Genomic DNA, 24,482 nt, shown 5'->3' on the forward strand with positions numbered 1-24,482 from the left:
ACATACATGTATTTTGAATTACCAGTTTGAGATAGCATTAGTGAAATGGTTTTATGATATTTCTTTGTTATCCTTCTGACTTCAACTCTGGCTCAGAAATGCAATTAATTCGGCAACTTGTGTTTAGTAGTGGATGCCATTCAAGCTGCGGCTGCTTATGGGGTAGTTAAAAGGATAAAATCAAGTAGTCATTCTACTAATCCCTTTACAAGGAAACAGCTTTCTGCATAAAAAGTAGAACTTATGTGGTCATTAGCAGATGCTACATCAAGCAACCCAAAATATACACATTTAAATTCTTAAGCACAATCTATGAACACTACACAGATGGTTTCCAAGAAACTGTACCTAAATTGATTACGATAAAAATGATCTGCTGCAATTGTTTCTGTCAAAAGGGAGAACAGAATTTGTCCCAATGTGTCGCTCTGCCCACTCATGCAGAGAACCCAGCTGCTGGGACAGATGTTGCTCTAAGCACTTTATTTTAGGGTCATTAAAATGGTTACAGGGGTTAGTCATTCATTGTTTTATAAATTGTGCTTACTAGCTGAGCTCAACAGACGCGCTGTAAAAAGTTCTTTGTGGTTGATCAGAAGAAAGTTGTCTTCCAGAGCCACATCTTCCAAAAGCAGTTCTTTTTTTTTTTTTAAAAAAAAGTGGTGATTAAAAAAAGGTAATGCACCAAAAGGGGGCCATCGTTGTTTTACAGAGTTAGCCAAGTTGGGTTACTTTTATTTATTTTAAACCATTTGTTAGAAGAATAATTTGGGGGTTCTGTGAGCTGGGGCTGCTCAAGAACTAATCAAAAATGAAATCCAGACATATAATGAGAAAGGAGATGCATTTATTCCCCAAAGCAAAGAGGTTTGTTTTGGGGGGATTGGCTACAGAGAAAATGGGGTACAGAGACTTTGTTTTATAGGGAGATAGGTCCTTGGTATGGACTTGGAGGCTCATGGTTTGTGTACCTGCTGGTTCTTTGTCAAAATATATTGACTAATTTTGACTTTGCCAAAAGGTAATTGTCCTTCCTGTGCAGATTGAGGTACTCATGCCCTAGACTTTGATCCTGGGGTACGTGTGAAATCTGGAAAGGAAGAACACCCTCAGATATGTAAATACTTCCCTAAGGGTAGATTTATAATGAGGGGATCTGGTGCCTTCCTTTAACTGGAGGGGATTCCTGCCTCCTCAATGGAGCCAGTCAGGTGCTAAAATAAAGGGGGGGGAGGCAGATCAGAGGCCTTTTAACCTCCAACATTATCTATATGTATCTCAATATCTACAAATATTGTTCTGTTGATGTCTGCTTGTGCTACCACTCTATTTCTCTTTATATAGATATTATTTCATTACCCATTAATAATGTGGGCTTTTGGAAGTAGCATCTTCCTGGACAATCTGTTTTACAAGAGTTAGAAAATGGAATTGCCTGATAACAGAGGTTTCAGATGGATCCATTAAAACAAGTGGGCTTATTAGCAGGTGGTGCCTAGTCAGGCTTCACTTTGAAATAATTGGCTAAAATCTTTCAGTGCTGGCAGGTTTTTTGCTTTCCCTCTAATTAAAAATGGACTCCTAGCGCAAATATTATTGAGGCACTTAAGATGCCAATGAGAAACTGAAATATGGTAAAATCGGGTTTGAAGAAAAGATGCAAAGTTGATAGATGCAGCCCTCTTCTTTTTATAGTCTTATTTTAGGCACTTGGTTCCAAACTAAGTTGCCATTGAACTCAGTGGGGCATCTTAAAATCAAGAATAAGAACAAATACCACGGTGAAGTAATTTATGAGTTTTGTATTAACAATATTTAAACTTTAAAGATCCAGTTGTTAACATATATCACTAGACAGGGTTAAAGGCCCACTGGAAAATGGGTGCTTTTAAAGCCTGGCACCCCACTGGGGAGAAAGCTAGCTTGGTGTAGTGGCTAAGGTATCTGGCTAGAACAGGGGTGGACAACTATGGCCTTTTACAACCTTTGGACTTTGACACCCAGAATTCCTGATCCCGGGCATAGACTTCTGGGAGTCAAAGTCCACAGGTCACAAAGGGGCCATAGTTGCTCACCCCTGGGCTAGAACCTGGGAGACTGTGAGTTGTAGACCCTGTGTTAGGCACAAAGGCAGCTGTTTGATCTTGGGTCAGTCACATTCTCTCAGTCCTGGGAACTGTGATGAAAGCATCACCCCTATGTTACATGCATTGAACTATAGTAGCAGGAAAGGGGCAAGTGATGGAACATATGATGATCCCATGAGAAAAGTCTTGGGATGAATGTGCTTGCATCCAGCACTGGGAGAGAGTGAAGTTTATCTTATGGTATCACCCCTAGCATATTGTTGTGTTTTTGTGTGGTTAGATGCATATGCATATGCTCTTATGACCTAGTTGTTTTTTTTTTAAAAAAAAATCAGCCAAGGTTACTTAATCTAAGCACGGACATTTATAGATTTGCAGTTAGTCTGAATGAAAAAAAAATCTTTATTTTAATTTCCCCATAACACCGGTACATTTTTACAATCTATTTCAAACTGATTTTAAATGACATAATGAAAGACTGATAAATAAGAATCCACATGGTCAAAGTTTAATGCTGGGTTTAAAAACCGAGCAGTTTGCTATTACAATGATAATACATTTTTGTAAAAATAGGTTTTCTTTTCTCTCCTATTTTCTCCTTACTGCTTTTGGACTCCAGCTGGGCAGAGTCAGGCGATCAGGACACGGGCGGTCTTGTCAATGTTACCTGGGAAGAGTTTGATTCTGTGACCCCTGATGAAGTGGACAGGATTATGGGGAGGCTGAGCTCCTCCACATGTTTGTTGGACCCGTGCCCTTCCTGGCTGGTTTATGCAGCTAGGGAGAGGACACGAGGCTGGCTCCAGGCGGTTATATCTGCTTCTTTGAGTGAGGGTTATTTCCCCACCGTCTTGAAGGAGGCGGTGGTGAGACCTCTCCTCAAGAAGCCTGCCTTGGACCCAGCTGTTTTGAACAACTTTCGTCCAGTCTCCAACCTTCGCTTTCTTGCGAAGGTTGTCGAGAGTGTGGTGGCGCATCAGCTCCCTCTGGTCCTGGATGAAGCGGATTATCTGGACCCCTACCAATCGGGTTTCAGGCCCGGGTACAGCACGGAGACGGCATTGGTCGCTCTGGTGAATGATCTCTGGAGGGCTCGGGATAGGGGATATTCCTCTGTCCTAGTCCTATTAGACCTCTCGGCGGCTTTCGATACCATCGACCATGGTATCCTGCTGCGGCGTCTCAGGGGATTGGGAGTGGGAGGCACAGTTCTTCAGTGGTTCTCCTCCTATCTCCTGGGACGTTTGCAGTCGGTGTTGGCAGGGGGGCAGAGATCGGCCCCTAGGTCTCTCATTTGTGGAGTTCCTCAGGGGTCGGTTCTCTCGCCTCTCCTGTTCAACATCTACATGAAACCGCTGGGTGAAATCATTCGTGGTTTTGGAGTTGGGTATCATCAATATGCTGATGATACCCAACTTTTCTTTTCGACCCCAAACCACCCCAGTGATGCCCTCGCTGTGATGTCCCGTTGCCTGGAGGCGGTTCGGGTCTGGATGGGGAGGAACAGACTTCAGCTCAACCCTGACAAGACTGAGTGGCTGTACATTCCGGCATCCCGGGACATTCAAAATGTTCCATCTCTTTCTATGGGGGGTGAGCTCTTACCCCCCGTGGATAGGGCTTGCAACTTGGGAGTCCTCCTAGATTCACGGCTTACCCTGGAAGATCATATAGTGGCCGTGACTAGGGGGGCTTTCGCCCAGGTTCGCCTGGTGCGCCAGTTGCGGCCCTATCTGAACCGGGATGCCCTGTGTACGGTCACTCATGCGCTCGTGACCTCTCGCCTTGACTACTGTAATGCACTCTACATGGGGCTTCCCTTGAAGACCACTCGGAGGCTCCAACTGGTGCAGAATGCGGCCGCGAGAGTTGTCTTGGGGGTTTCCCGGTACTCCCATGTTACACCTTTGCTCCGCGAGCTGCATTGGTTACCAGTTGTCTTTCGGGTGAGGTTCAAGGTTTTGGTTACGATCTTTAAGTCCCTACATGGCATGGGTCCGGGATACCTCAGGGACCACCTGCTGCCGGCATCAACTCCCCTCCGCCCTGTGCGTTCCCACAGAGAGGGCCTCCTCAGGGTGCCGCCAGTCAAGGAATGCCGACTGGTGGCCCCCAGGGGGAGGGCCTTCTCTGTGGGTGCTCCGGTATTATGGAACCAACTGCCGGTGGAGCTCCGGACGGCATCAGACCTCCGAACTTTCCGTCGTGGCCTGAAGACCCACCTATTTGAAATGGCTGGTCTGGCCTGACGGGGGATTATGGGTTTTAATTTGTCGTTTTAGATTTGTATTACTGCTTTTAACTGGGCATGGGTTTAATCTTTTTTTAATTTTTGTATTGTCTTTTTTATATATGCCCTGTGAACCGCCCTGAGTCCCTACCAAGGAGAAGGGCGGTATACAAATTAAATAAAACTTAAACTTAAAACTTAAACTTTTATTTTTTTAACATTGTTGTTTTTTATGCTTTTTTTCCTGACTAAATCTAATCCAAATTCAGTTTGAATATATTCATTTAAAACTGTACAACTCATGCCCTGTTAGATCATTTCAGAGATACTTTGCTACTTAAATAGAGGACCAGAATTACTATGATGGGGGGAAAAAACAACCAGTGGGAGTGAGAACAATTTCTGACTTCCCGCCAGCTTCCCCCCTGAGTGTCCTAATGGGAAGCTGGAAATAAGCATAATAAATCTATCTTCTTCCTTCCTTCCTTCCTTCCTTCCTTCCTTCCTTCCTTCCTTCCTTCCTTCCTTCCTTCCTTCCTTCTCCACATCTAGGTTCTTCTCCTAGAAAAATCATAGGGAGGGAGACAGTAATATATTTCTTTTCTTCCTGTTCTTACATAAGGAGATCATTACATAATTGATGAATACTGGGTGCAATTCCTAAATTGTTCTAAACAGTTAACTTAGTGTGTTCTAAGAGCTGTTTTATAAAGAATTAGGTAAAGGTAAAGATTCCCCCGCACATGTGTGCTAGTTGTTTCCAACTCTAGGGGACGGTGCTCATCTCCGTTTCAAAGCCGAAGAGCCAGCGCTTGTCCGAGGACGTCTCCGTGGTCATGTGGCCGGCATGAATAGATGCCAAAGGCGCACGGAGCGCTGTTACCTTCCCACCGTACTGGTCCCTATTTTTCTACTTGCATTTTTACGTGCTTTCGAACTGCTAGGTTGGCAGAAGCTGGGATGAGTAACAGGCGCTCACTCTGTTATGCAGCACTCAGGATTCTACCCACCAAACTGCCGATCTTCTGATCGACAAGCTCAGCGTCCTAACTCACTGAGCCACCGCGTCCCTTATAAAGAATTACTGTAGTATTATTTTGTAAAAAGCATGCTAATTCCTTTAGTACCAGAGGATTCTGAGTTGTCAGCCAAATAACTAAGTGAAAATACTGTCACTCTGCACTTTTGATCAAATACATTGGTTGCAGTCCCACAAGTCATAAAAAATCATCATCAAATCCTGTTAAGCAGTTTAAGGATTATACACCCTGCATTTTGGCCACTTTACTTAACAAAAGGATAGCTCATATTCTTTTTCTGATTTGGATTTTCCCATAATAATCCTTAGCATTCTCATAAGGATCAAGACAGAATTACTGTGCTATTAGCCCCCATGCCTACCTATTCCCTAAGCTAGGAATACTTTCCAAGCCAACTATGACAGACTTATAGGGTGTGCCAATATGCTGATTCCAAGATGGCTTAAGACACCAAGTTTGCAGTAGACACAAACTGCATTTTGTAACCCAAGAAAGATGATTCACCAAGCAACATAAAATTATTTGCGGAAAATTAAAACTGCCTTCTTGTCTATTGAAACTTTGGAAGAAGTAGAGAGAAACCCCCCAGATAAGATGCCCAAACGGTGCATTACACTGTTCTGAAAATATATTTTAGGAATTTATCATGAATAATCTATAGAACATATGGCTATCCTAAAGAGATCCATCCAAATTGGATCTCAACCGTTCCTAGCTTAGCAAAAAGAACATGGCAGGTTTGCTGCTGAACAAACTACAGAACTTAATTTGCACAATTTTAATCCTCAACACTGGCACTACATGTAGTTTATATACATCCTGCTAAAGTGAACAACAAATCCCTTACAAGGGCGCTAAGTATTTCATATGTAAAAGAAATGAATTCATAATGATATTCATTCTGAAAAGTAAGTTCAGCTTACCATTTTTAAATACAACTGAAATGTACACTGTTTTCTTTGGTTTGGTTTGGTGGTTTTGTATTGTTTTGAATTGGGGAGTATCACAGGTGATTTGTGATTATATTTTCCAGATTTGACTACATTTTCTCCATACAGTAAATTTAGCAACTATGTTATCTGCTGGCATACTTGTTCTCTTTGAGAAAATGCTCTTATTTTCTTCCTTACATCAGTAATTCATATACTGTAGTACACAGAAGGAAAGGGAAAGGAAGAGATTAAGGGAACACAACTTTTTATTCAGTGTCCAACAGGCAAAGCAAAACAACAATGCTCATGAGTGTTACTCAAACATTATGCATATACTAAAATTTATTTTATTCTTTTTTAAAAATTGCACTGATATCAATAACCCCTCAGAAAAGTCTATTTTTTAAAAAAAATTAAAAAGTACATTTCCTTGCATCAAAGGCACAAGTGATCAAATCATATTCTCTGCTGAATGCCTATATCTCTTCTCCCTAAATCTGGCTCTACTGCCTAATTATGGTGGGTAGGTGTCCTTGGGAAGGATGAATGGAAAATGCCAGGAGTGTATTTCAAGAGTATATATTCCCAGCACCTAAGGCAATATAGTCACCCTGTTGCTCAACTATAGTAAGATATGTATATAGGGAGCAGTGACATAGGAAGATGCTGGAAGATCATTTTACTGACAATAGCAAAAGCATCATTTCAAACTGTGTGGGAGAAGACAATGTTAAATCACTCAAGTATTTTTACCAAGAAAACCACATGGACAGAAAATATAAAATGATTGATGAGATAGGCCAGATGGCATTCAACATGCTACTGAGGAATTGCTGAGGGTTTTTCAAAGTACTAATGGTGTTTATGACATGGTTAGATTAAAGCCTTCAGGGCATCTAGTTGTTGATACTGTCATGCAGGAAAAGAAAATCAGAAGTTGCAAAGGCACAATTACAGTGGAACATGGAATGTAAGCTCAACACTGTAAAAGATTAAATAAATTGGCTACACATGGACATCTTTGGCATCAGCAAATTGAGAGGAATTAAAATTGGACCCTTTCAGTCAAAAGATTGCACTGTTTACTATTCAGGACATGGAAAAACAAAGAAGGGAAGACATTGTTTTTATACTTGTAAATGTATAGCAAGAAGACTACTCGGCTGCAATATAATGAATTACCAAAAAGGATCAGGGATGCATCAGGGACAGGGATGCATACAGAGAGGCCAGGGCAAATCTCAGAAGAGGCATTAGGATGGCAAAACAACAATACAAACAAAAGGTGGAGAACCATTTAGCGAATAACGATCCGAGGCAAGTATGGCAGGGACTGCAGCACTTAACCAACTATAAGGGCAGCATGAGGAGCATGGCAAACACCGATGCCTCATTGGCTGAGGAGCTGAATATCTTCTTCGCCCGCTACAAGGTTAAAAGACCAGACCCTGTAGCCTTTGCTGGCCGGCCTTCTGACTCTCAGCCACTCACCCTGTGTGAACACCAACTGAGAGCTGTATTGAAGGCTGTGAATCCCAGCAAAGCCGCAGGCCCAGATGGGGTGCTGGGGATAGTGGTCAGGAATTGTGCCGATCAATTAGCAGGGGTCCTGATAAGGATTTTTAACATCTACTTGCAAATGGCATGTGTACCATCATGCTTGAAAGCAGCTACCATTGTGTTCTGTACCAGCCTGCTACCGGCCTTGCAGAAAGGCAACCCCTGTACAAACGGCAGAGGCTGGAGAGCGTCTGAGGCTGGAAAGCGTCTGCCAAGATTTATTACACAAACAACAGAACAAGAAACAAGATACCGGAACTTTGATCCTCAAACGGAGCGGTTGCTTTCAGCAACCAGCCCTTCCCCAAACACTCCCTTTATTAGAGTTCAGGGCGTGGCCTCCCTGTGCCTCCTCCCGAGAAGTCCCACAGCCTTTCTCTGCTTGCTTCTACTGGTCTGCCTCCTGCGTCGGGCGTCCTTGAACAGGGCCAGCTGTGGGTCATCATCATCTGCACTGTCGGCCTCACGCAGCTGAGTCTCTACCAAGCAAGAGGGGCCTGGCTGGGGGCTCTGCGAAGCCTCCAAGCCATCATCAGCAAGTTCGTCTTCAACACCCTCCTCCTCCCCCTCGTCTGAGACATCCGAGTCATCCGACCCGGCTGCCGAACCCACAGGCTGGCCCTGAATCACAACACATTGTCCCAGTCAACAAGAAAACTGCAGTTGAGTGCCTGAATGACTACAGACCTATTGCATTAATGTCTGTAGTCATGAAATGCTTCGAAAGATTGGTTCTCCACTAGGTGGAAGTCAGATCAAAAGGTTGGCATCACAATTACAGATCAAAATTTAGTAAAACAAATTAGAGATTTAAATTGTGCACATATAAAGAGGATATATAATGCTTTAATTGAATTGGATTCAGAAACGGAACTGGTTAAAGACTGTATGATAAAGTGGGCACTTTCAGGAACCAATTTCGTTGGTTCCTGGGAGATAATTTGGGTCAGAAATGTTAAATTTACTCAGGCTCAAAACTTAAGAGAAAATTTTTATAAAATGTTTTATAGATGGCATCTGGATCCCAAGAAGTTGTCCAACATGTATCCTAATTTACAGTCTAAATGTTGGAGATGTGGTAGTTTAGAAGCTACCTATTTTCACATGTGGTGGACTTGTAGAAATATAAAAGCTTTTTGGATCAAAATTTGGTGGAACATTCAAAAGATTTTTAAGAGAAAGATAAAGTTTTCTCTGCAATTGTTTTTATTGGGTATTGTTGTAGATTGTGATGTTAAAGAAACTAACTTGATGTTGAACATGATAACAGCAGCACGGTTACTGGTGGGACAATATTGGAAGAAGGATAGTTTGCCCACTATAGAAGAATGGGTGTTTAAAGTTTCGAATCTTGCAGAAATGTCTAAGATTTCTGCTTATTTGAAAGATCATTCACAGGAAAGATATATTTCAGTTTGGAGGAGATGGATAAATTATATTCAGAACAAATATGGGACTAAAAAGTTCCATTTAGCTTATGAGTAGATTTTAGTGGGATATTGTTATTGGTACTTTGTTTGTAGTTATGTTAAAGGGGAGTTAAAGCACATTATGAATTTGGTTAATTGTATATTATGCATAATTTTTATTTAGAATATGATTATTGTAACTATAATCCTGTATTTAGCTCTGGGAAGTGGGGGGGGAAGTGGGCGGGTTTGGGGTGGGAGGGATTTGGGGATATATTGTAAAATTTTGTTTTTGGAAAACTCTTTAATAAAAAAAAGAAAGATTGGTTCTCCAACATCTTAGGACATGCCTCCCACTGGACTTTGGTAAACATCAATTTGCCTACAGGGGAAATAGGTCGACAGACGATGCCATAGCTACTGCTTTACACTCTGTAGCAAGTCATCTCGAGAGACCTGGAAGTTATGTCAGGATGCTTTTTGTTGACTACAGCTCGGCTTTCAACACCTTTTTGCTGAGCATTCTCATCGAGAAGCTGACTGACTTGAAATCCTCCCCCGCCATCTGCAATTGGATTCAAGACTTTCTTAGGGATCGGTTACAAACAGTGAGGGTCACGTCTGTTTTGTCCACCCCCCCTGAAGCTTTGCACCAGCACGCCACAGGGCTGTGTGCTTAGCCCCTACCTGTACTCTTTATACACTTATGATTGTGTATCATCTGACCCATCCACTGCAATAATCAAGTTCGCAGATGATACAACTGTGGTGGGTCTTATTACAGGTGGGGATGAGACAGCATATAGGGCGGAGGTACAAAAACTATCCATATGGTGTAGTAACAACAACTTGCACCTAAACATTGGCAAGACAAAAGAGATGGTGTTAGACTTCCGGAGAAAAAAGGAGAAACCTGCCCCACTTTACATCGGGGAGGACTGTGTGGAGACAGTTTCCTCCTTTAAATTTCTGGGAGTCTACCTCTGTGAAGATCTGACCTGGAAAGTTAACACAACCCAGGTGGCTAGAAAGGCCCAACAGAGGCTTCACTTTCTTAGGGTCTTGTGGAAGAACAGGGTAGAACAATGGCTAATGACCCTCTTTTACCGGTCTACTATAGAGAGAGTCCTCTCATATGGTATTCTGGTTTCGTATGCTGGTCTGACAGCCGTGGACAGGAAAGCATTACAGAGGGTAGTGAGCACAGCACAAGACATTGTGTGCTGTCCCCTGACACCACTGGATGACATCGCCAGGGCTCGTTGCCTTGGAAGAGTGAGGAAGATTCTCAGGGATGACTCACACCCTGGACGGTATCTCTTTACTCTCCTATCATCCGGTAGGAGATATAGGAGTATAGCCAGCCATACCAACAGGCTGAAAAATAGCTTTTATCCGTGGGCTGTTAGGATTTTAAATGGGATATAATCTCTGTGAACTTATGCAGAATTGACTTGGGAGGCCGGTGTGAGGTGTAGTTGGTTCACATGGTGTGGTAGGATGGAGGGTTTGTTGTCACTGTGTGTTGGGGGGAGAGAGCACAGGGGGAGGCTCAGCTAATCTCAATGTACACATGTTGTAGTTTGACAATAAAGGTTTATTATTTATTATCAATTGAGTAATCCTTTGGATGACGAATATCCATGTACATGCTCCAGACACTAATGCAAAAGTTAAGGAGGTTGATTAATTTTAGGATCAACCTTGAAAACCAACAGATTATACAAGCATAATATGAGTGTTTGTGGTTGGAGACCATGGCTGTGAAAACCAAACTGAAGCGGGAGAAAAATATTTACAAATCAAGTTATTTCTTTACTATTAACAGTTTTCAAACAATCAAAATGACACATATGACACTCATATGCGTGGTCATAATGAGATGAGGTAAAATACAATCAAGTTTATTATATTATTAGTTGAAAAAAGGAGAAGAGTTCAAAGATTACAGCAAAGACATGGCCAGGGGCTGACTGTGGAACAGACCATGAATTGCTCATGTGCAATTTCCAAATTAATCTAAAGTGGAAGAAGAAAACCAACCATTTTCCATGATATGATACCCACCGTGTTCAAGGAGAACATTGGGAATTTCTTTGAAGTTCTGAACCTCATTGATTTGGAACCAGAAAAACTGGAATGAAGTCAGAGATTATTGTAAGGATGAATGTGAAAAAAAGACTGCCAAAAGTCAAGAAAAAGAAGAAAGTAACTGGGAGTCAGAACAATTGGCAGAAAATGCCAATAGGAAAAGTGTAGCCAAGAAAGACAAAGACCTCAGGAAGGAACTCAACAAAGAATTTAGTTCCCTGAATCCCATGCTTCTAGGATTTCCCTAATATTTTATTTGGCTTTATGTAAAATATTAAGCTTCCCAGTTGAAACTTTGGTTGAATCTATCTCTCTAGCTCAGGGCTTTTCAACCAGTGGTATGGGTACCACCTGTGGTACATTGGCACCTGGCAGGTGGTACGCGACCATCCTAGAAAAGTGGTAGCGGGGGAGGGGAATGAGCTGAACTGGTGGCAGCACCGCACAAGCTTGAGCGAGAGATGGCTGGAGCTGCAGGGCTGTCAGGGCTCAGTGGAAGCACCAGGATCAGCAGCAGGCTCCAGATGGAGCTCGGTGCTGATCCTGCTGCTTCTGAGCCCAGAAGAAGCACCAATCAGCTGGAATGTTGCAGCATCTCAGGGTCTTGTGATTTACATTCAAATGTTTGGCAACTGATTCATATTTATGACGTTCACAGTGTCCCAGGGTCATGTGAAGTAACCAAAACCTGCTGCAACCACCCAGCAGATGGAGGGGAATAAAAACCAAACACACCCCCAGCTCACCCCCACTGCCAATCCTCAACAGAAATTCTCACAACAATGAAAACCTCGGACAGGAGGAAGAGCGCTGCTAGGCAGGCAGGCAGGCAGGTGTCTTGTTCGGCTGTGGCTTGGGGGGGCACTTTTTTTAGTGCCATTGTAACTTCAAACAGTCACTAAGTGAACTGTTGTAAGCCGAGGACTACCTGTACTTCATCACTTTTTTCCAATTTTTGGAGGGGGCTCATCAGGTTTTTGACACCTTGCTAGGTGACTGGTGGTATGTGGATGTTGCCTTATCCGAAAAAAAGTGGTACAATGGGTGAAAAGGTTGAAAAGCCCTGCTCTAGCTATTAAAAAATTAAGGAGTCTTCATTATGTCTTCTGACTGCCTGTTGGAATTTGTCAATGCAGTCAATGCAATCTTCTACCCTTTTGTTCTACATAGTGGCATTATAGACTTTGCATCCAATATTGTAGATGACACCTATTTTAGTTTATTGGACTTTAGTTATTGGACCTTTTAGTTTGCCTAAGCTGTTTTGGAGAGATTATGTGGAAATAATAATAATAATAATAATAATAATAATAATAATAATAATAATAATAATGATGATGATGATGATGATGATGATGATGAAGAAGAAGAAGAAGAAGAAGAAGAAGAAGAAGAAGAAGAAGAAGAAGAAGAAGAAGAAGAAGAAGAAGAAGAAGAAGAAGAAGAAGAAGAAGAAGAAGAAGAAGAAGTTGGAAGGGACCTTGCAGGTCATCTAGTCCAACACCCTGCTCAGGCAGGAAACCTTATACCATTTCAGGCAAATGGCTGTCCAGTCTCTTCTTAAAAACCTCCAGTGTTGGAGCATTTACCACCTCTGGAGGCAGGTTGTTCCGCTGGTTAATTGTTCTAACTGTCAGGAAGTTTCTCCTTAGTTCTAGGTTGCTTCTCTCCTTGACTAGTTTCCATCCATTGCTTCTTGTCCTGCTTTCAGGTGCTTTGGAGAATAGCTTGACTCCCTCTTCTTTGTGGCAGCCCCTTAGATATTGGAACACTGCTATCATGTCACCCCTCACTCTTCTCTTCATTAAACTACACATACCCAATTCCAGCAACCGTTCCCTATATGTTTTAGCCTCCAGCCCCCTAATCATCTTTGTTGCTTTTCTCTGTACCCTTTCTAGAGTCTCGACATCTTTTTTACATCGTGGTGACCAAAACTGGATGCAGTATTCCAGGTGTGGCCTTACCAAAAGCATTGTAAAGTGGTATTAGTACTTCACTTGAACTTGATTCTATCCCTCTGTTAATGCAGCCTAGCACTGTGTTGGCTTTTTTTGGCAGCTGCAGCACACTGCTGGCTCATATTGAAGTGATTGTCTACTAGGACTCCGAGATCCCTCTCACATTTACTACTATTGAGCAAGGTACCACCTATACTATACCTGTGCATTTGATTTTTCCTGCCTAAATGTAGAACCTTACTTTTTTCACCATTGAATTTCACTTTGTTAGATAGCACCCAGTGTTCGAGTCTGTCCAGATCCTTCTGTATCTTAAGCCTATCTTCTGGAGTATTGGCTATTCCTGCCAGCTTAGTGTCGTCTACAAATTTGTTGAGTTCCCCATCTATCCCCTCATCCAAATCATTAATGAAGATATTGAAGAGCACTGGGCCCAGAACAGAGCCCTGGGGCACCCCACTACACACTTCCTTCCATGTAGATGGAGTTCCATTGAGGACCACATGCTGAGTACGGCCTGTCAGCCAGCTACGAATCCATCTGGTGGTGATGCTATCTAACCCACATTTTTCTATCTTATCAAGTAGTAGGTTGTGATCTACTTTATCAAATGCCTTACTGAAGTACAAGTAAATTATATCTACAGCATTCCTCTGGTCCACTAATTTTGTCACTTGGTCAAAGAATGTAATAATATTTGTCTGGCATGATCTGTTTTTGACAAACCCATGTTGACTTTTAGTGATGACTTTGTTTGCATCAAGGTATTCGCTGATTTGTTGTTTGATTATCTTTTCCAGAATCTTCCCAGCTTTTGAGGTCAGGCTGATAGGTCTGTAGTTTCCTGGATCTATTTTTTCCCTTTTTTGAAGATGGGAAATACATCAGCTCTCTTCCAGTCCTCTGGTAGTTCCCCAGTGCTCCAGGATCTATGAAAAATATAGCTCAGTGGTTCTAAGATCACGTCTGCCAGTTCCTTGAGAACTTTGGGGTGTAATCCATCTGGTCCTGGTGATTTGAACTCGTCTAGGCTGGACAGGTGTTCACTTATCATTTTTTTGCCTATCTTAACTTGCATTTCTATTCTGTTTTTTATGGCACTGGTTTTGGTAGGTTGGACTGTTTTTTCCCTTTGTGTAAAGACAGATGCAAAAAACGAGTTAAATAGTTCTGCTTTCTCCCTATTGCTTGTCACCTTCTTGCCTCTTTCCCCCACTAATGGACCAATCATTTCCTTAATTTTTTTCTTGTTTTTTATATGTTGAAAGAAGCATTTTTTTGTTATTTTTGACTTTGGTCACAAGCCTTAGTTCATTTTGAGCCTTAGCTTTCCTCACTTCATCTTTGCAGGCACGGGCTATTTGCTGATATTCTGCCTTAGTTATGTGCCCCTCTTTCCAATTCTTATACTTGTCCTTTTTATCTTTCAATTTATCAGAGAGTTCTTTATGCAGCCATGCTGGTTTCTTTTGATAGCTGTTATTTTTCTTCTTTGTTGGTATTGTACTAGACTGGGCCTTTATTATCTCACTTTTCAAAATTTCCCAAGCTTCTTGAGTTGTTTTCCCCTTTAGGATTCTCATCCATGGAATTCTTCCCATGGTCTCTCTAAGTTTATTGAAATTAGCTCTTTTAAAGTCCAAGACTCTAGTTTGGCTGTGTTCTATTGCTTGTGCCTCCAGAATGTTGAATTCCAATATTGCATGATCACTTCCCCCCAAGGTTCCTGTGGCTTCGACACCTTCTATCATTTCATCTCTGTTTGTGAGAATTAAATCCAATATGGCTAATCCCCTAGTTCCCTTCTCTACTTTTTGGGAGAGAAAGTTGTCTGCCAGTTTTGACAGGAATCTGTTTGATCTTCCACTTGGTGCAGAGTTTGTCTCCCAGTTGATATCAGGGTAATTAAAGTCCCCCATTACTATTGTGATGTGCTTCTTACATACCTTAGTTAGCTGACTAGCAAAAAGTCCATCTATTTCCTCTGCTTGGTTGGGCGGCCTATAGTATACACCTATGGCAATGTCATTTTCCCCCCTTTTATATTGACCCAAATGCATTCAGGTTTACAGTTTTCGTCATTGTTGTGCTCTATTTCTGTAGAGATAAAGTTATTTCTTATATATAGAGCAACTCCACCTCCTCTTTTGTTTAGTCTGTTTCTTTTAAATAGTTTAAATCCCTCTAGCTGTGTGTTCCATTTGTGGGTTTCATCCCACCATGTTCCCATAATGGCAACAATATCATATCTACCCTCATTTACCTGAATTTCTAGTTCACCCTGCTTACTGTTCATACTCTGTGCATTAGTGTATAGACATTTGAGTCCTTTATGACTGACCCTGTGTTTACTTGCTGCATAACTTGTGTGGTGCCTGGCTTCCCCTATTTTCTTAGATTGCCTGGAACAGTGATGTTCTGTATCAATTAACTCACTATCGCCATTATTTAGTTTAAATGTTCCTCCAAAAAAGCTGTGATTTTATTGCTAAGTAACTCAGTCCCTTTCTTGGATGGATGCAGACCATCTCTTTTATACATTTTTTCATTGGACCAGCTACAGACATCGTGACTAATATAACCAAAGCCTTCTCCTTTACACCACTCCTTTAGCCACATATTAAATTCTGCTATATGCTGGCCTTTTCCAATTTGCTCCTTATACACTGGTAAAACCTCTGAAAAAGTAAGCCTACAGCCTATTCTGCTAAGTTCCTGCTAAAGTGTATGCTAAAGTGATGCCGAGTGGTTGTATTAGTCTGTAGGTTGTCTTGGAGATGTTTTTAGTGTATGGCAGTATTATCCTTTGACAAGGAAGATACTGAAATGGTGAATACCTTCTGGATTTTAGGACTGACAATCAATAGTAAAGAAAATAGGAGTGCAAAAATAGCACTTGATAGGAAAACACTGAAATATTCCAGTGCCATATTTATGTAACTACAAAGATCACAACAGTGCAAGCAATTGTCTTTGGAAGCAAAAGTTGGACTTTGAAAAACAGGACAGAAAGAGAATTTATGCTTTCAAATGTTAATGTTGGAGAAGACTCCTGAGAATACAAGGGATAGCCAAGAAAATAAATAAATTTATCATCAAACAAATTAACCCAGAGTTCTCATGCATGGCAGAAATGACCAGATTCAAATTATCGTTCTTTAGATACATTATGCAAAGATCTAACTCTTTGGACAAGTCTATAATAATGGGAAATTGGAAGGAAAGAGAAAATGGTGACCAGTGGCAAGGTGGATGGACTCAGACACAATGGTGATGGCTACACTGTTGGAAGATATGTATGTGGTCATTAAGAGTTGACACCAATTTGGTGGTATATCATCAATAAATCAGTGTCTGCATCCACGTGGTCATGTCTCTCTTTTTTCCCTGGTCATCAGACACATTTGCTGTTTCCAGTTGTAAAGGGAAACATTTTTCTAAATCTCATGACATCTATTCTTCAATATCACATGCATTTCAAAATTTATGTGTTATGGTTTTCTGGAAAATCAGGGCCACCACATTTCTAGAGGTGTCCTTTCTGAAAATGCATTTAGATAAAAGCACATGTATTGGCTTCATATGGCTTCCTTTCTTCCCCTAACACTTGAAAGCATCCAATTTAAAGCGATGCTACAGATGAAAGATATCTATATAGTTGAGTATTCATGCATCTCAAGGATTACAATTTACTTCAGTTATTGTCATGAACAGAACGGCTTAATATAAATGCAACTGCATTTGGGAAGAGTTCAGTCAGAACTTGCTTTCTGGATTTGAAGAGATTAGCCTTTTCCCTTTATTTTACCAAACTCATTTTTTTCTGATCAATTTTCAGGTTTTTTTCTTCTCTGCATGAAAGCAGATTAACACATTTCTATAAATTCCCATATTTTATTCATTATTTATTTCAAGCCTTTGTTAACCAACACTTCAGCTGAAAGGGATCCCAGTACAAGTTCACAGTTTAATAAAAACACACAAATAAAAACCTGTTGTGATTCAGGGTCAGCCTGTGGGTTCGGCAGTTGGATCGGACAATTCAGAGGAGGAGGAGGGGGGGTGTTGGAGAGCTTGCTGAGGAAGTTGGAGAGCTTGCTGATGAGAGCCCTCAGCCAGGCCCCTCCCATCTGGTTACGACGCAGACCCAGTTGTGTGAGCCTGACAGCGTGGATGAAGATGACCCACAGCTGGCCCTGTTCAAGGACGCCCAACGCAGGAGGCAGTCAATCAGGAGTAAACATAGGAAGGCAATGGGGCACCTCGGAAGGAGGCAGAGAGAAGCCACGCCCTGAACTGTTTAAAAGGGGAATGCGTGGGAGGGCTGGTTTGCCGCAGGCAACCGTTTGAATAGCTCCTGTTTCATGGTTCGTGTTTGGTTTTGCTCTGTTTTATGTTAATAAATTTGGCAGGCTTAGTTCCAGCCTCTTGTCTTTTTGTAAAGGGGTTGTCCCTGCCTTTTCTGCAGGGCCAGTAGTAGGCTGGTACAGAACAAAACCCTAAATGTTTGCCAATCTTTAAAGTTGACTGACGAATATAATTGCATTTCCCCCCCCCCCAACAATCCATCCTGCCCAGTTTCAGTATTGCTTCTGGTCATTTTTCTTCTTTGTCTCAGTGCCAAATTGTCAAATTTTTTTGGGGGGGGGCTTTGTAATGAATCTTCTCTTTTATATTCCTGTGGTTTGCTCTTTTTATCTTTGATTATTTAAATCTATCTTTTCTTGGTATGCATTGTTTGACAATTATATTTTGTTGCTTTTTGATGCTCACATTCACCCATGTGTCTTCCATAAACACCTTTATTTAGATGAAGATCTGCCTCCCTGTGTCTTGATTTCTCCCAATCTTGGTGTTGGGTTCAAAATAAGAGAGCTCTCTACAAGAGTGCAAATAGAGAACTGTGGCACAAGGAGATCAAACAGCTTCAGTGGTAATAGTTAGAGAAACACTGGTGGAACGTACTTTCTGGTGGTTGCCATTATTCTCAAGGCACCCATTAGACATTGCTATAGGCCTACCTGTTTAAGATAAGGAATAGGAGAGTAGTGCAGCTGAAGAACTGTTGAGGCACAGATTTAGTCTCAATTTCAGACTTTTGGCTGATCTGACCATGTCCCCAAGGGACAGTTGGTGGAGGCTTGTGGTGATTACAATGGAGTTTTACCTTACCAGTTGTGGAAACTTCACACATCCTTGTGGTAACTTGGTGAGTTCTACTGGTTGACTAATTGAACCCTTGTGGAGTTGCTGGAGATAGTGGGGGCGGGGGGCAGGGGAAGTAGTGAGACACTAAAGGTAAAGGTTCCCCCGCACATGTGTGCTAGTCGTTTCCGACTCTAGGGGCCGGTGCTCATCTCTGTTTCAAAGCCAAAGAGCCAGCGCTTGTCTCAGGACGTCTCCGTGGTCATGTGGCTGGCATGACTAGACGCCAAAGGCGCACGGAACGCTGTTACCTTCCCACCGTAGTGGTCCCTATTTTTCCACTTGCATTTTTACGTGCTTTCGAACTACTAGGTTGGCAGAAGCTGGGATGAGTAACAGGCGCTCACTCTGTTACGCAGCACTCGGGATTCAACCCGCCAAACTGCCGACCATCTGATCGACAAGCTTCAGCGTCCTAACCCACTGAGCCACCGCGTCCCTAGTGAGACACTAAGAACCATCTATATCTGCTAACCTAGGTATGCCCTAGGAGAAAACTTCAGAAGGTTAGTCACACTTAGGTAGGACTGGTCCAATGTGAGTCCAATATGATGATAGCAGCACTGTTTTTATTAAGATTCATTTTCCTTGTGAACTCCAAGATAGTGGGTAAGTTGCTCTCTAACACAGGGGTCTTCAAACGTGGCCCTTTTATGACTTGTGGACTTCAACTCCCAGAATTCCTCAGGCAGGCATGCTGGCTGAGGAATTCTGGGAGTTGAAGTCCACAAGTCATAAAAGAGCCAAGTATGAAGACCCCTGCTCTAATATAATCTCTACTATTTTATGCCCTGCTGGCTCTTTTGGGGTTCAGGCAGTGGTGGGATTCAGCCAGTCTGCACCAGTTCAGCAGAACCGGTAGCTAATTTTTTGTTGCCCAGGCCCAGAATGGACTTCCAGAAGTGACATCCACACAGAGAACCAGTTGTTCACATATTTGAATCGCACCACTAGGTTCAGGGTTGAGCGTGACCAACTGAATGTAGGTCATTTTCAGTGCTATTTTTTAAGACGTGGGGCTGCCAACAGCTTTGAAAGGGGCTCTGCTATGTACCTTTCTGAAGACATCCTCCCTGGATACAACCATTCTTGACAGCTATAGTCCAGTGTCCCATCTTCAGAAACTAACCAAAGGAAAATCCCTTCTTTTGTAAGGATTTGCCCTAAAATATGGATGCCATCAGGTTTTGCTCTTGCTATTATTGTTCCGCATTTTAAATGTTAAAATACTTTATTTTAAAACCTACTGTTTATGTTTGCCTTTCTAAGAAAAAAATATGGTTATAGGTAAATCCTTGTGAGTCAATCCACTGCAGCTGGTGGCATACAAACATAATATTTTAGTAAAAACTCAGATATAAGGGTAGATACTGCTGTCGTTATTCAAATAATATGGGCATTTCTCTGCATACTGTAATATTGGAGAGCTTAACTCTATGTGATTAGGACACTTGCTATCATGTTGTCAAATTTTGTTTCATTATAGGGAAGGAGATCAAAGCAGAATCAAAGAGTTGCAGGCACATAACAAGAATATTTTTTCAATTCCCCCCCCCCCAAATTTGCTATAATAGGTGAGGTTTTTAAAGAAGTGCTTATTTGTTTGAAATCCCCAAAGCAAAAACATTCTGTTCAAAATGATAATCCAAATCCTACTCTGAAATTTGGCAGGTTACATCCCTCTGAAGCATCTAAAATGTTGGCATGTGTTATCCTATCGTTTTCAAATATAAATATTTTATTACTGATTACTAGATTTGGGAATTATGAAGGGGAGGCAAAAAGTTGTTGTTAGGTTTAGATTTTGGCCTGAATCAAAAAATGACAGGCTGTCACTCAACCTGAGTTAAATCAGGCAATTTTGCAAAGTACAGAGTGAGGCCTAAATAAAATCTTAGGACTGGGACACATTCTGTCTTTAAACTTTCCATTGTTTTTGATTTTTGCAATTTTATTTCCTCATTTACTCTGCAATGTTTAACATAGAAGTAAAAGATACTTCCTGAAATAGGCACATGGTGTAAAAAAAATACAACAAATAAAGACCATTTTGCCATTTCACTTATTCTTGTCTCTTAATCTTCCCATTCCAACTGCCCTCATTTAAGTTTGCTACTCGCTGGACTCACTAATTACATTCACAATAGATACTAATTATATCCACAATGGATACTTCACAAACAACAATCTGAACAAAATACTGCTGCCTACAGACCAGGAAGAGAACTTCTATCAGTCTTATTTTCAATTATATTGAATATGTATTTATTTCATTTCTCACTGTAAAACTTAGTCTTTCAGAAATATGAAGATGTTCAAGCCTCAAAATTGGCAACAGAGTCCATAGTTCAGCTCATCTATAGATATTATTTGATGTATGAGTGCCAAAAATACAACATATTTTTTTGGTGGTGGTTCCATAATTATGTATTTCCCCTCCCCTGTGGAGCAACCAACCAACTCCTTTTCCCATATTTATTTGGATACTGAAAACATATTTATTTTAAAAAGAATCTTAAGAATGTTCTCTGCTACTTCAGGAGAGAAATACTCTTCTGATATTCTATTTTAATGCACATTTACTGTTATAATTATTTTATAGATAAGTCACTTTGATAACTGGTATTAAGAAGGATATAATTTACTTGAGTAGAACATGTTGCAATAGAAAAAGTGTCTTCTGCTTTCATTCCATTTCAATAGATAATGATATCTTGGAATTATTATGGAAACTGAAACATAATGTTTATTATGTAGTAGCCATTCATCATTTACATTGCATTTCTGAATATTCCTTTCTTCATCTTTCTTGAACATAAAAATAAGAAAACTGTTCCAACCACATATTTTGTACAGAGCTCACAATTTAGGAGCAACTGTATCTCGGCTTGTGAGAAAGCTAATAGATCAACGGTCTCAAACCTTTCCAGTTTTGCGGAGCGGTGTGTGTGGGGAGAGCGGATAGTTCAGTGCAAGTGGTGGGTGAGTGCACACACACACACAGCTCCACATGAGCATGTGGCTCCATTTGTGCAAGTGACGGGTGTGCAAGCCTACCTCTCATGCAAATGGAGCTGCGCGCTCAAGTGGAGCTGCATGTATGTGTGCACTGGCCTGCCACTTCCACAGCCTGGTTCTGAACGGGCCGCAGCCATGTAGTGACCACAACCCAGGGGTTGCGGACCCCTGTAATAGGCTATTAAATGAGTAAATGCTGAGGGACATCCTGAAAAAGTCTTGACCTTGGACTATTTATTTATTTATTTATTTATTTTAATTCCATTTATATCCCGCCCTTCTCCGAAGACTCAGGGCGGCTTACAAGCTTAGCAGTAGCCTTCATTCTATGTATATGCCTGCTTATTAGGGCTTTCATACACCCCCAAGCGGCATTATTACAAAGTCAGCTTATTGCCCCCAACAATCTGGGTCCTCATTTTACCTACCTCGGAAGGATGGAAGGCTGAGTCAACCTTGAGCCTGGTGGGATGCGAACCTGCACTAATTGCAGGCAGCTGGTGTTACTTAAGGAGGCATTAGTCCACTGCTCCACCAAGACTAAACGAATTACTGTATGTTACAAGCCTTCATTGGGCATTTGAGTGACATAGTTCCACTGATCCAATAGCTACAACCTTTGGGAAAATTGATCTTGATGCTGAAAGACAACACAATGTGGACTAGCTGATTCACCCCCAGCAGAGGAATTGTAGTGCTACTGGAGCTTCATATGAAAGCCTCATTTGTAGAACCTGCATACAATTGAAGGCAATTTTGCAGCCACCACCACCACCTCGCTACATTGTTTAAACTACTAGAGTAGGCCTAGAGCTACTTTTATGAAATGTTCAGCAGCTAATGGCTATCCGCAGAGAGGTTATATATATGCCTGCAGATTGCTGTCTTTAGTTTTGAATTGCACCTCCTCAGAAGAATCCATGTCATGTCTTTCCAAATACAAAACATTCAGTAAAGAATATATATTTATTCTGATATGTTCTGAGGACCGTTATGGTTGAAAAATAACATGCAAATAGTTCCTGTCTATCTCTGTAGTACATACAAACACACATATAATTTGATCCTGAAAATATAGCAACAGCAATTTTGTAATTTGGGGATTACCACTGTATTTAAGCCTCTCAGAAGTGTTGAACATAACAGAGTCAAATAAAATTAAGGAGCTTGCTTCAACCAGCAAGGAAAAACCAGAAATGATTCTTCCTTTGCAGATGTAGTCAGATTCCTACAGGATCAACACTTGGCAAAGCTAGTTGTTTTGTACATAATTCATTCTGATCTCCTCAGAAAGCAATGGTACATTTAATGCACTGTTGGTCAATTTTCACTGTTTTCCACCAAATCTTTGTAGAGCCTGAACTCCTACTAATTATAATGTCAAATTTAAAAAAAAAATGTTCAGAGGATGGCCAAAATGGTTCTAGGATAGGGTATAATTTTAAAAATAAAAAAAATAGCTGAATGGGTCAGTAGCACCAGTTTGTATTTATATTGGTTTGGATACATATAACCATGCCAATTGATAAATTAAAACTGAATTGGTTCTCAGTAATTTGTGGCCTTAAACTGTTTCCACAAAATCTTTGTGAGGATATAGTTCTCATTTAAGTGCAAATATATACGCACCCACATGCATACATGCTTACATACTTACCAGTTGTTTATCTTCTCTGTTGCTAAGCAACTTGTGATATTTTATTCTTTTAAGTTTACTATCTTTCCTCAGCCATATTTATTTTATATTACAGCCATTTTCTACCAATTTTTAAAACACAAGTTCAAAAGTGATGATTGTTTTGCTTGTTTCATTTTTAAACAGGTATTTTGTTTCTTCTTTTATTTTTTACTCTTATCTAAATCCCTAGTATTTTCATAAACATATTGAATAATGATAATCTTTTAATTTGGTCATGACATATAAATTACTAGGTTTTTTTTCCCTATAAAAGAGTTTTTTTTCTTTTTGCTAATCATATAATTACAGACAGGTTTTGTGTCAACAAAAATAATATATTTTTTTAATATTTGGAAGGACTTCCACTTCTTTTATACAAAAAGCTTATGAGATAACCTAGCTATCTATAATGAAATTGCCTTTGCCTGTCTGCTATGAGAAAAAAATATAAGATTTTTAAATTTTATTTTATCAATATTGAAATTCCCCCCCCACACCTTAATGCAAAAGCCATAATTTGAGATTCTGCCTTGGAATTTTATTACAATAGTTCAGACTATGTCTTTGGACAATTTGCCTTGATGTTGTGGTTACTGCATAGCTCATATATAGCAAAGAAGCATCCATGCAGGTTCCGTGGCTCAGTCTCTGCAATTGCATAAGTACCATTCATTAAATCAATGCAAATGATATTTTCATTTCTTTCTCCTCCATAGTAGTACAAAGCACTGAGCAGCTGCGTTTTTTAAAATTTATTTATTTGTATCTGCCTTTATTACTTTTTAGAAATAACATATCTAACGTACTTTCCTCCTCCTCCTTTTCCCCGTGATTTGAGCTGGGCTGAGAGAGAATGACTGGCCCAAGGTCACCCAGCTGTCTTTCATGGTTAAGACAGGACTCCTCGTTTCTAGTCTGGTTCCTTAACCACTAGACCAAACTGCTGTTTGGTTGACAAACAACATTGATGGTAAATATTTAAAAAGACCTTTTCTCCTCTTTTCAGGCCAACAATGATTCTTTCGTGTTAATTGCTAATTTCCTTTCTTCCTTCTTTTCTTCCTTCCCTCCTTCCTTCCTCCCTCCCTCCCTCTCTCCCTCCATCTTTCTTTCTTTCTTTCTTTCTTTCTTTCTTTCTTTCTTTCTTTCTTTCTTTCTTTCTTTCTTTCTTTCTTTCTTTCTTTCTTTCTCTGTGGTGGTGATTTGTATCCATTCTTTCCACCAGAGCAATCCAAAATTCTGTTTCTTGTTAAGATGTGTAACATTATCTT

The 24,482-nt window shown here is 40.8% G+C and overlaps 1 long non-coding RNA gene across 1 annotated transcript in view; it reads right to left on the reverse strand.

Annotated features, from left to right (window-relative positions):
* Positions 1-2,318: 2,318 nt before the first annotated feature.
* The window catches only part of LOC310632053, a 423,537-nt gene continuing 401,373 nt past the window's right edge, over positions 2,319-24,482 (reverse strand). The window contains exons 2-3 of the long non-coding RNA XR_014490766.1: positions 4,522-4,794; positions 2,319-2,692 (exon numbers count right to left, since the gene is read on the reverse strand). This is a non-coding gene — a long non-coding RNA (uncharacterized lncRNA). The remainder of the gene's footprint in view (positions 2,693-4,521; positions 4,795-24,482) is intronic.

Source organism: Vipera ursinii, assembly GCF_947247035.1.
Source record: "Vipera ursinii genome assembly, chromosome: 1".
Lineage (NCBI taxonomy): Eukaryota > Metazoa > Chordata > Lepidosauria > Squamata > Viperidae > Vipera > Vipera ursinii.